We start from the raw sequence: 13,273 nt of genomic DNA on the forward strand, positions 1-13,273 counted from the left end.
TGATCTGCTGCGATGTTCTCTGCTCCTTTCTTATCTTTAATCTCTATATCGAATTCCTGAAGGAGTAAGATCCATCGTAGGAGTCTTGGTTTCGCGTCTTGCTTAGTGAATAGATATTTGAGGGCTGAATGATCTGTTTAGACTGTAGTTTTAGATAGGATGTGATAGGAACGATATTTGTCTAAGGCGAATACTACATCTAGCAGCTCCTTTTCAGTGGTAGTGTAATTCTCTTAAGCTTCGGTTAAGGTTTTACTTGTGTAATAGATTGGATGAAAGTGCTTATCTACCCGTTGTCCAAGCACAGATCCAACTACGAAGTCACTCGCATCACACATGATTTCAAACGGTAGACTCAAATCAAGAGCTATCATGATGGGAGCATGTGTTAGTTATTCTTTCAGATAGTTGAATGCTTTTCAACATTCTTCATTGAAGACAAACGGGAGTTCCTTTCCTAGGAGGTGAGTGAGAGGTAGTGTGACCTTTGAAAAATCCTTAATGAAGCATCGGTAAAAACCGGCGTGTCCAAGGAAACTCCTTACCGCTCTTACTGTGGTAGGTTCTGGAAGTTTAGTAATGGTCTCAATCTTAGCCTTATCAACTTCTATCCCTACTTTTGAAATCTTATGTCCTAAAACTATCCATTCTTTAACCATGAAGTGACATTTTTTCCAATTCAGAACTAAATTCGACTCTTCACACCGGGTGAGCATCTTGTCAAGGTTTGAAAGGCACGAATCAGCGATACTACTAAAGACTGAGAAGTCATCTATAAGACTTCCATACAACGTTCAATCATGTCGTGGAATATTGCTACCATGCATCGCTGGAATGTAGCTGGTGCATTGCATAACCCAAAGGGCATGCGTCGATAAGCAAATGTTCCATAAGGGCAGGTAAAGGTTGGCTTTTCTTGGTCCTTTGGATCGAGGGGAATTTGAAAGTAGTCGGAAAAACCGTCAAGGAAACAGTAGTATTCATTTCCAGATAGACGTTCCAACATTTGATCGATGAAAGGTAATGGAAAATGATCCATTCGGGTTGCATTGTTTAGTTTATGATAATCTATGCAAACCCTCCAACGGTGACTTCCCGAGTTGGAATAATCTCATTATTCTCATTTTGAATTACGGTTATCCCTCCCTTTTTGGGTACCACTTGAACAGGACTAACCCATGGCGAATCAGAGATGGGATAGATCAGACCGGCGTCCAGAAGTTTGATTACTTCTTTCTTGATGACTTCTTGAATCATAGGGTTGACCCTTCTTTGCCTCTGAACTGAAGGTTTGAAATCATCTTCCATGAAGATCTTGTGGGTGTAATAGTTAGGGCTGATCCCTTTTATGTCGGAGATCTTCCAAGCAATTGCCTTCTTATGTGATTTCAAAACTTGAATCAATTTTTCCTTCTTTTGTGGCGTGAGGTCTTTCGAGATGATTACAGGGAGTTGTGATTCTCCTTCTAAGAATGCATACTCTAGATTGTCGGGTAACTTCTTTAATTCCAATTCTGGAGGTTCCTCGATAGATGGCTTCATCCTAGCTATCTCCTTTCAGTCTAACGAGTCATACTTCTCCTGGAATTCTGATTCTTCAGTAGCGGTCACTGATGTTATCTGTTCTTCATTTCTGGAAATTGTCCTTCTTAATGCTTCCTCTTCAGAATCGTCTTCTTTAGTTTCGAAGGTAGGTTCGGGAAACTCCTCACAGTCCTCCTTTGACTGGGGTTCTTGATATACTGGAATGAAATCTGTCTCTTCATTCGGTCTTCTCCTTAATAGAGGTAAAGGAATGCCTTATCCTAGCAGTGATATTTGAATAGTCTTGCCAAGAAAATTACTTTCAGAGAGGGGAGATTTGTGTTGACTAAGGTTTATGGCGGAATGGTTGCCAAGATTTCCTTCAGGAGGTGTAAAAAATAGATCCTTAGAAATTTGATCTTGACTTCATATATGTGAAGACCCGTCCTAATCCATCTTGGACGAAGTCATCAACATCTGGTCCCATTGCGAGGTACTGACCTAAATATGCCATGTACGACTCTACGTAATATCTTTAACACAAGCAAATGCACAGCGGAAGATTTCTTTCATACCTGAGAATAAACATGCTTAAAAGTGTCAACCAAAAGGTTGGTGAGTTCATAGGTTTATCATAATAATCAGTTCAATTTATTAATAGACCACAAGATTTCCGTTTATAAATATTCGTACACTCTCAGGTGTATAAAAGTATTCTATAAGTTGTTGAGCGCTTCGGTAACCATACTTAACAATTAATGTGGCATATTCCCTTTATTATGAAATCTCCCTACACTGTACCAAGTGTAGTAAAAACGAAGTACTATGCAACCGTTTACGATACTAGAGCGACTAGCCCGGTTGGGGTGGTCAAACCTGATAGATCTATCAATAGGATTCACACTTACATGTTCTTATAACATGTAAATATTAGTTACCAAGCTATTAGGGAAGATATGCAAGGTGGTACAACTCAACGTAGAATATTTTTTAAGTACTTATGTCTATTTTGTCAAACATAAAAGCAGCACATGTATTCTCAGCCCAAAAATATATTTTGCAAAAGCAATTAAAAAGGGAGTAAATGAAACTCACCATACAATATTTTGTAGTAAAAATATTCATACGACGATACTGAACAATATGGGGTTGACCTCAGATTCACGAACCTATATCATTTATATATATATATATTAACACATATATTTGTAATCGAACAAATAATTATTAATGATATAAATTATATGTTTCATATTTCATATACATTATTACATTGTAACTTATCATAATGTATTCAAATTAATATTTATTTTTATATATGTGTTATTATTACTTATAATATTTTAAGATATATTTATTCACTAGATGTAATTTAGTTATTATTATATTTAGCAAAAATATAGTATGTAATATACTTTTTATATATAAACTCTTTTGTTTGTAAAATCAATAATTATAATAGTACTAAATAGAGATAATAATAATAATAATTATAGAAATGATAATTTTTATGAAAAGATATGATAATAATAATAAAGATAATAATAATAATAATAATAATAATAATAATAATAATAATAATAATAATAATAATAATAATAATAATAATAATAATAATAATAATGTTAAAAGTAATACTAAAAGTAATGTTAATTCTAATAATAATAATAATAATGATACTTTTAAATTTTAATGAAAAGATAAGTTTAATAATGATAATTCTAATAGTATTCTTAATGATAGTACTACTAATTTTAATGATAAGAGTAATAATAATAACTACCTCACTAGAAAAAGCTCCAAAAAGAATAACAGCCCATGCCCGGGCTCGAACCCACGACCTCCCGCTAACCAACACAACACCTTAACCATGTGTGCTGCTATTACTTTTCTATTTTTATACGCAACTTAAAATATATACCCGATATATTTATGTTTCCTTTTTCTTCTTGACTTACAAACCCATTTCCTCCTCATAATCTAATCCGATTAATTATGTATCATCGGCCCAACTACAAAAATGGCCCAACAGCAGATTTAACTGATTTCGGCCCAATAAATAGCCCAATTCAGCAACAGGCTAATTGATTCCACGATTAACAACAAAAAAATTCGGTGTCCGGTAAAATCACAAGGCAGGAGTCGACTAACACAAAAGAAAAAAGGGTTTCGGTTTAATCATCATCGATATCATTTTTAACATCAACATCTTCTTTTACAGCTCATCATCATCATCATCGTTTATCATTATCACCGTGAATATCATCATACGGTTACCGATATTGTCGACTTCAACTATTCATCATCATCTAACACATGTAATCATAATCGTTATCATCATCATCAAACATCATGGTTGTAACATAATCCTCATCATTCACAGAATCATGAATGGGTTCCAATGGTTGTGTTTTGAAAAGAAACAGAAACGAATAAACATTACAAATTACTATTCATCGTCTTCTCAAATGGGTTTCGAAGTTTTTGGGTTTATAACTGTAAGAAGGAACAGAAAACATATGATAGCACTGCTGCTGCAGTAGCAGCGTAGCAGAGAGATAATATATATGCAGTTTTCATGGGTTCTTCGGTCAGGAGAGAAACGAGAAAGATAAATGAGTAAAGGTGGTGTTGGGTGACGGTTTAATGAGGGTAGGGTGTTGATGGTAGTTCATGGTGGTGCCGGGTGTGTGTGGTCTGTGGTAACATATGATAATAGTAAAACAGTCACGAATATTAGAAGGATGCAGGTGGGTTTCTTGCAGATACAGTAACAAGAAAAGGCTGTAGGTTTTAGCCATAAGTGATGGTGGTCAATGGTGTTCAATGGTGATTTCAACTTGATAACAGTAGCAACAAAACACGTAGGTGGTGTTGTAGCCGTAGGTGGATGGAAGGTCGATGGTGGTTATGGATTTGTGTTGGTGATTGAAGGTGATGGTTGAAGTGGGTTTGATGGTTGCCAATAGTGACGGGTGGTTTGCCGGAGGTGGTTGAGTGGTGATCATGGGTTTCATTGTGTTTAGAAGTTTACGATTTGCAGCCAAAACAGAAGTCAATAGCAGCAATGTTCGATCATCAAAACATAACAATAGTAATGGGTTATGTGTTGTTGATTGTTTGAACTGAGATATAGAAAAATAGTAGAGGATCGTAGTTGCAACAAGAGGTTTATAAATTCATTGGTTCCATTTCAATTTAGTGGCGAGTAATTACAAGCTTGTGTAGCTTGAATGAATACTAACTTGATAGGATGTAAGAACCGATGCAGTAATCAAATTAAATTATAATAATGATTGAATATGAGAGATATGTGATAAAGGTGATGGATTAATCGATAAGTGGAGATGGAATGGTGATTATTGTAATATTAATAGCAAAAGTGGTCATCAAGTTGGTAATATAATAATAAAAAGCTAATACATAAAACGTGGTGATTAGAAATATTAGAGCTATAATCTTGTCAATTTATGCCGACGGTTTTTCCCGCATTGTTATATCGTACTCCGTTGTTAATCAGTGGAGGATAAAAGTGTTCAAAAAAATCTTATATTTTTAAATTAACTATATTTATTTATTTTGGTCATTATGGTATAAAATTCGAGCATTAACTATTAAATAAATATTACATCAACTGTCCCTCTAAATTCTGGGTAAAATATAAAAAAATGTTAAAATTTAATAACTAAATCCTAATTACATTTTTAGTAAGCCTAAAATTTATAGAACTCATTTTCGGATCATCGTTTATTTTAAAATCACATAATTTCGTTTTTAACTCGTTAACTATCAACCAAATGACAATTGAGCATTGCCGTCGTTTACTAAATAACTTCGAAATCCTATATATATATTCTATATACTTTATTTATAGATACTTTGTAAATAAAATTTATTATTTTACAAAATTAATTATAACAATTACAATAAATAATATTTTATATTATTACACACACACACACACACACACATATATGCATATCTATTTACAAGCAATCGTATCGCGAGTCGTCAGAAATAATCAAATGTCAAATGGATTCATAAGAATAGTTCAAAGATTTTGAGACTCAACATTACAGACTTTTCTTATTGTGTCAAAAATACTAAATCGTATTGAGAGTTTCATTTAAAATTAGTCGAAATTTTCCCGGTCATCACAGTACCTACCCGTTAAAGAAATTTCGTCCCGAAATTTGATCGAGGTCGTCATGGCTAACGATAAAGATGTTTTCATGACGAATGTGTGTTGATAACTAGAGTTTTATCATTATTGATTAATATAGATAAAATGATTCAATTATGTGAAGCGTACGAATGAAGTTATCACAAAAGAGTGAAATGAGAAAATAAAGATTCGCCTTAGCTTTTGACGTAGTCACGTTTGAATTTCGAAATTCAAAGGATTTAAAAGAAAATCTTGGAAATCTATAAGATCTTATTCTTCGGGATTTATGGAAATTAAGATCTCTATAATTAAATGCGATTATCTATCTCGATTGCTTTGTCTGGTATTTTCACTATAAATGAACTTCTTCCGTTCCATTATTTTCACCACTCCAATACTTTCTTTCTCGATCCATACTTTCAATGATTGTGAATATGCTTAATCCAACTCTAGTTCTTAACCTCATTCTGACTATCACAACAATCATTCTTCTATTTCAACTCCCACCAGAGGAATCTGTTTACTTCTACTTTGCTCTTAGGGTAATTGTGTTTATCATACTCCCGTATCTTTATATTGCTATTCGTATTAATGTACACGGTTTGTGATTTCAGTGTTGTTGTCGAGTTTTATATTTCCCTTATGTTTCGGAGTTCTTTGCCTTTTTATTCTCTTCTCAACCTCTAGTAAAGCGAGTAAGGGTTTAGAATTTGTAAGTATGGAGCTTCGAATGATTATATTATTCTAAGCAGAAAGGAATGTATTAGCACGATTTGATTTGTCAAATTACCAGAATCTCTGAGGATGGACTATCAAGAATATATTTTATTGATATGTTCAGAGGTTAAGTAGAATGGAAGAGTTATGTAACATGGTTCATGATAAAGGTATGATCTGTGATCCTTTATCACGTTCCATTAGAAACTCAGCATGACTTACTGTAATATAATCACGTTGGCCGGGCGTCATTATATTATACTAACCCATGCTTCAATTCCCAACACTTCTCCACAATTCATTCATAATTTATACTTAGATTTTACAGAAGTTTCCAATATAATGGAATACAGAAAACATGAAGAGATAGATAATTTCGGACAAGAATATTTATGAAAATATCCTCAGAAATATCGAAGATATTTATGATGATGTTTTAGAATTTCTAAGTTCGTAGGTTGATGAAGAAAGATTTTTCGCAAGATTCTAACATGACTTCGGAGCATGATATTCTCTAAAGATTTCATCGGATCCAAAATTACCTGGATTCTTTGAATATAGGGTTTGGTCCTTGTATTTGTCCTCGATCTCTTTCATGGTTAGCTCAATCCATTTTTCAGTACCAAATTTTCTATCGAGCGTTCCCAACACTCCATTTTTTTATCATCAAACTCTTGACCATTTAGGCCATCTACAATTTTACTGTTTCGTCTGCATTTAATGCAGCCATATCTGAATCGTCGGTTATAAATCCGAGGTGGTTTCAGGAGAATTATGTTTTTTTAGATGATTAAACGCTGATGGTAGTATGGTGGAATATAAAAGGTTCCCAGGTAACAATAAAAGAGCACACATATATATCAAGGTTATAATAAGGTTGTTTCGGATGAAAAGTCGAAGTTGACTTGTTGGAGCTGTGACAAAATTGGCTAATTTGAAAAAGAATTGCAACGTTATTTTCGGTAATAACAATGCCAAAGGAGCTAGTACAGTTATGTGTTAAATGTTTACTCAGGTTTCGAGTGTTTTCAGATGTATAACTATATACATTAATCTTTTCTTCCGTAGATGAAGTTCGGTTGGTTCATCCTCTCGATTGAGGTGTTTTCAAGAATCATGAAAGGTTTGAACTCAGATTGGAATCATCAAGATACAAACGAGGTTTAAAATGAAATCAAGTGGCAAACTTGGAGAATTGTTTAGTTTCATATGTTATAATCAATATTTTAATTCATTTTAATTGTCTAATGTTGGTAGTCCTCAGTTGATAGTCCATAGTTAGCAATTCAATAATTCATATATAGTTTAATATATAATATTCAAATTAATTAATACGTGTCGTGACCCGTGTATATGTCTCAGACTCAATCACAACTCAAAGTATATATATCATTGTAGAATCAACCTCAACCCTGTATAGCGAACTCGAGCATTACAGCATATAGAGTGTCTATGGTTATTCCAAATAATATATATATATGTGTTGATATGATATGTCAAAACCTTGTAAACGTGTCCCGATATTTAAAGTGCGTAAATAAATTAACAGAAATTAAATGACGATAAATAAAATTGTGATAAATGAAACGTAATCAGTTAGCTAGGAACAGTTAGCGTGGATTCTTAACAAAATTTCTCATAATTATTTTGTTTGTTTCTAACAAATTTTATTTTGTCAAATGTTTTCTTCATTATGCCACTTGTTGGATTCTGATAGGTTAAAATCCAAATATGAAATTGAATGAAAATGGTTATTTGGTGGTGAACGAATACGTATATCTGTGGATGTAAGTAGGATAGTAAATGACTGTTGAATCAGATTTGAAAAATGTACAGTGTAATTTATTAATGTGAAATCTAAATATTCCTCGGGTATTACCTACCCGTTAAAATATTTTCACCATTAACAGTTTGTACAAAAAAAAATTTAATTACAATCTTTATGAAAATATATTTACATATATAATTTTCTTCAGATATAATCATGGATTTAATGAGTTAATATGATATTAATCTCATTTGCTTTTCGGTTTGAGCTAGAATAAGTAATCTCAAAAACTATTAGGGACCACATATTCTTCGCAGAATATTAATGAAGTTATAAATCAATATTTCATCGTTCATTGTTGTTGGTACTCCTTGGTATCTATGGTGCGTATGACATTGATGTTCGAGGTACAGATTGTGATGTTGAGGTGTGAGATGCGGATGTTTCTGTTGATGGATGGTGGTACTGTTTATACTGCTGGTGCTGATGTTGGTGGTACTGTTAGTGTCGGTGATGCTGCTGGTGCTTGTAGGTTTTGAACCATATTCTCCAAGGTTAGCACTCGAGCTCGAAGTTCTTTAACTTCTTCTACTAACCCTGGTTGGTTATCAGTGTAAGGTAGAGATCAGATATCTTCTCTAGTTCCGTTAATGGTAGCCTCAAGATGAAAAATTCTCGTAAAAAGGGTATAAACGGTGTTGCGAACAGGTTCATCGGTGAGGGGTTCGAGTACTCCAAGGTTAGGTGGTAGATTCGGTTCATGATATGGAGTACCATCTTCCCTTCTCCATAGGGTGAGTATGTCACGAACCCACCCCCATTTTCTCCAGTAATCACGGTAGTTGATTGGTAGTGACCCGAACTTTTCCATGTTTATATATATTAATTGAGATTGATATTTACATGATTAAATGTTTCCAACATGTTAATCAATCAAACTTGTTAAGACTTGATTAATTGAAATATGTTTCATATAGACAATTGACCACCCAAGTTGACCGGTGATTCACGAATGTTAAAACTTGTAAAAACTATATGATGACATATATATGTATATATATATATATATATATATATATATATATATATATATATATATATATATATATATATATATATATATATATATATATATATATATATATATATAGTTAACATGATACTATGATAAGTAAACATATCATTAAGTATATTAACAATGAACTACATATGTAAAAACAAGACTACTAACTTAATGTTTTTTAAACGAGACATATATGTAACGATTATCGTTGTAAAGACATTTAATGTATATATATCATATTAAGAGATATTCATACATGATAATATCATGATAATATAATAATTTAAAATCTCATTTTATATTATAAACATTGGGTTAACAACATTTAACAAGATCGTTAACCTAAAGGTTTCAAAACAACACTTACATGTAACGACTAACGATGACTTAACGACTCATTTAAAATGTATATACATGTAGTGTTTTAATATGTATTTATACACTTTTAAAAGACTTCAATACACTTATCAAAATACTTCTACTTAACAAAAATGCTTACAATTACATCCTCGTTCAGTTTCATCAACAATTCTACTCGTATGCACCCGTATTCGTACTCGTACAATACACAGCTTTTAGATGTATGTACTATTGGTATATACACTCCAATGATCAGCTCTTAGCAGCCCATGTGAGTCACCTAACACATGTGGGAACCATCATTTGGCAACTAGCATGAAATATCTCATAAAATTACAAAAATATGAGTAATCATTCATGACTTATTTACATGAAAACAAAATTACATATCCTTTATATCTAATCCATACACCAACGACCAAAAACACCTACAAACACTTTCATTCTTCAATTTTCTTTATCTAATTGATCTCTCTCAAGTTCTATCTTCAAGTTCTAAGTGTTCTTCATAAATTCTACAAGTTCTAGTTACATAAAATCAAGAATACTTTCAAGTTTACTAGCTCACTTCCAATCTTGTAAGGTGATCATCCTGTAGTGACCCGAACTTTTCCATGTTTATATATATATTAAATGAAATTTTTATTTACATGATTAAGTTTTTCCAACATGTTAAGCAATCAAACTTGTTAAGACTTGATTAATTGAAATAGGTTTCATATAGACAATTGACCACCCAAGTTGACCGGTGATTCACGAACGTTAAAACTTGTAAAAACTATACGATGACATATATATGGTTATATATATAGTTAACATTATTTTATCATAAGTATGTATCTCATTAGGTATTTAAACAATGAGTTATATACATAAAAATGAGACTATTAATTTAAGAAACTCGAAAACGATATATATAACGATTATCGTTATAACAACGTCTTACTAGGTACATATGAATCATATTAAGATATTGATACACTTGGTTGATTATGTTAAATGATAAGTAAATATATTATTAAGTGTATTAACAATGAAATACATATGTAAAAATAAGACTACTAACTTAATGATTTCGAAACGAGACATATATGTAACGATTATCGTTGTAACGACATTTAACTGTATATATATCATACTAAGATATATTATATATCATAATATCATTATAATATAACAATTTAACATCTCATTTGTTATAATAAACAATGGGTTAATAACATTCAACAAGATCGTTAACCTAAAGGTTTCAAAACAACATTTACATGTAACGACTAACGATGACTTAACGACTCAGTTAAAATGTATATACATGTAGTGTTTTAATATGTATTTATACACTTTTGAAAGACTTCAAGACACTTATCAAAATACTTCTACTTAACAAAAATGCTTACAATTACATCCTCGTTCAGTTTCATCAACAATTCTACTCGTATGCACCCGTATTCGTACTCGTACAATACACAACTTTTAGATGTATGTACTATTGGTATATACACTCCAATGATCAGCTCTTAGCAGCCCATGTGAGTCACCTAAAACATGTGGGAACCATCATTTGGCAACTAGCATGAAATATCTCATAAAATTACAAAAATATGAGTAATCATTCATGACTTATTTACATGAAAACAAAATTACATATCCTTTATATCTAATCCATACACCAACGACCAAAAACACCTACAAACACTTTCATTCTTTAATTTTCTTCATCTAATTGATCTTTCTCAAGTTCTATCTTCAAGTTCTAAGTGTTCTTCATAAATTCCAAAAGTTCTAGTTTCATAAAATCAAGAATACTTCCAAGATTGCAAGTTTACTTCTAAGTTTTCTAAATCCATTCCAAGTAATCAACCAAGATCAAGAAACCTTTGTTACTTATAGTAGGTTATCTTTCTAATACAAGGTAATAATCATATTCAAACTTTAATTCAATTTCTGTAACTATAACAATCTTATTTCGAGTGGAAATCTTACTTGAAATTATTTTCGTGTCATGATTCTGCTTCAAGAACTTTCAAGCCATCCAAGGATCCTTTGAAGCTAGATCTATTTTTCTCATTTCCAGTAGGTTTATCCAAGGAACTTGAGGTAGTAATGATGTTCATAACATCATTTGATTCATACATATAAAGCTATCTTATTCGAAGGTTTAAACTTGTAATCACTAGAACATAGTTTAGTTAATTCTAAACTTGTTCGCAAATAAAAGTTAATCCTTCTAACTTGACTTTTAAAATCAACTAAACACATGTTCTATATCTTTATGATATGCTAACTTAATGATTTAAAACCCGGAAACACGAAAAACACCGTAAAATCGGATTTACGCCGTCGTAGTAACACCGCAGGCTGTTTTGGGTTAGTTAATTAAAAACTATGATAAACTTTGATTTAAAAGTTGTTATTCTGGGAAAATGATTTTTATTATGAACATGAAACTATATCCAAAAATTATGGTTAAACTCAAAGTGGAAGTATGTTTTCTAAAATGGTCATCTAGACGTCGTTCTTTCGACTGAAATGACTACCTTTACAAAAATGACTTGTAACTTATTTTTACGACTATAAACCTATACTTTTTTATGTTTAGATTCATAAAATAGAGTTCAATATGAAACCATAGCAATTTGATTCACTCAAAACGGATTTAAAATGAAGAAGTTATGGGTAAAACAAGATTGGATAATTTTTCTCATTTTAGCTACGTGAAAATTGGTAACAAATCTATTCCAACCATAACTTAATCAACTTATATTGTATATTATGTAATCTTGAGATACCATAGACACGTATACAATGTTTCGACCTATCATGTCGACACATCTATATATATTTCGGAACAACCATAGACACTCTATATCTGAATGTTGGAGTTAGCTATACAGGGTTGAGGTTGATTCCAAAATATATATAGTTTGATTTGTGATCAATACTGAGATACGTATACACTGGGTCGTGGATTGATTCAAGATAATATTTATCGATTTATTTCTGTACATCTAACTGTGGACAACTAGTTGTAGGTTACTAACGAGGACAGCTGACTTAATAAACTTAAAACATCAAAATATATTAAAACTGTTGTAAATATATTTTGAACATACTTTGATATATATGTATATATTGTTATAGGTTCGTGAATCAACCAGTGGCCAAGTCTTACTTTCCGACAAAGTAAAAATCTGTGAAAGTGAGTTATAGTCCCACTTTTAAAATCTAATATTTTTGGGATGAGAATACATGCAGGTTTTATAAATGATTTACAAAATAGACACAAGTACGTGAAACTACATTCTATGGTTGAATTATCGAAATTAAATATGCCCCTTTCTATTAAGTCTAGTAATCTAAGAATTAGGGAACAGACACCCTAATTGACGCGAATCCTAAAGATAGATCTATTGGGCCTAACAAACCCCATCCAAAGTACCGGATGCTTTAGTACTTCGAAATTTATATCATATCCGAAGGGTGTCCCAGAATGATGGGGATATTCTTATATATGCATCTTGTTAATGTCGGTTACCAGGTGTTCACCATATGAATGATTTTTATCTCTATGTATGGGATGTGTATTGAAATATGAAATCTTGTGGTCTATTATTATGATTTGATATATATAGGTTAAACCTATAACTCACCAACATTTTTGTTGACGTTTTAAGCA

Source organism: Rutidosis leptorrhynchoides, chromosome 2 (genome assembly GCF_046630445.1).
Source record: "Rutidosis leptorrhynchoides isolate AG116_Rl617_1_P2 chromosome 2, CSIRO_AGI_Rlap_v1, whole genome shotgun sequence".
NCBI lineage: Eukaryota > Viridiplantae > Streptophyta > Magnoliopsida > Asterales > Asteraceae > Rutidosis > Rutidosis leptorrhynchoides.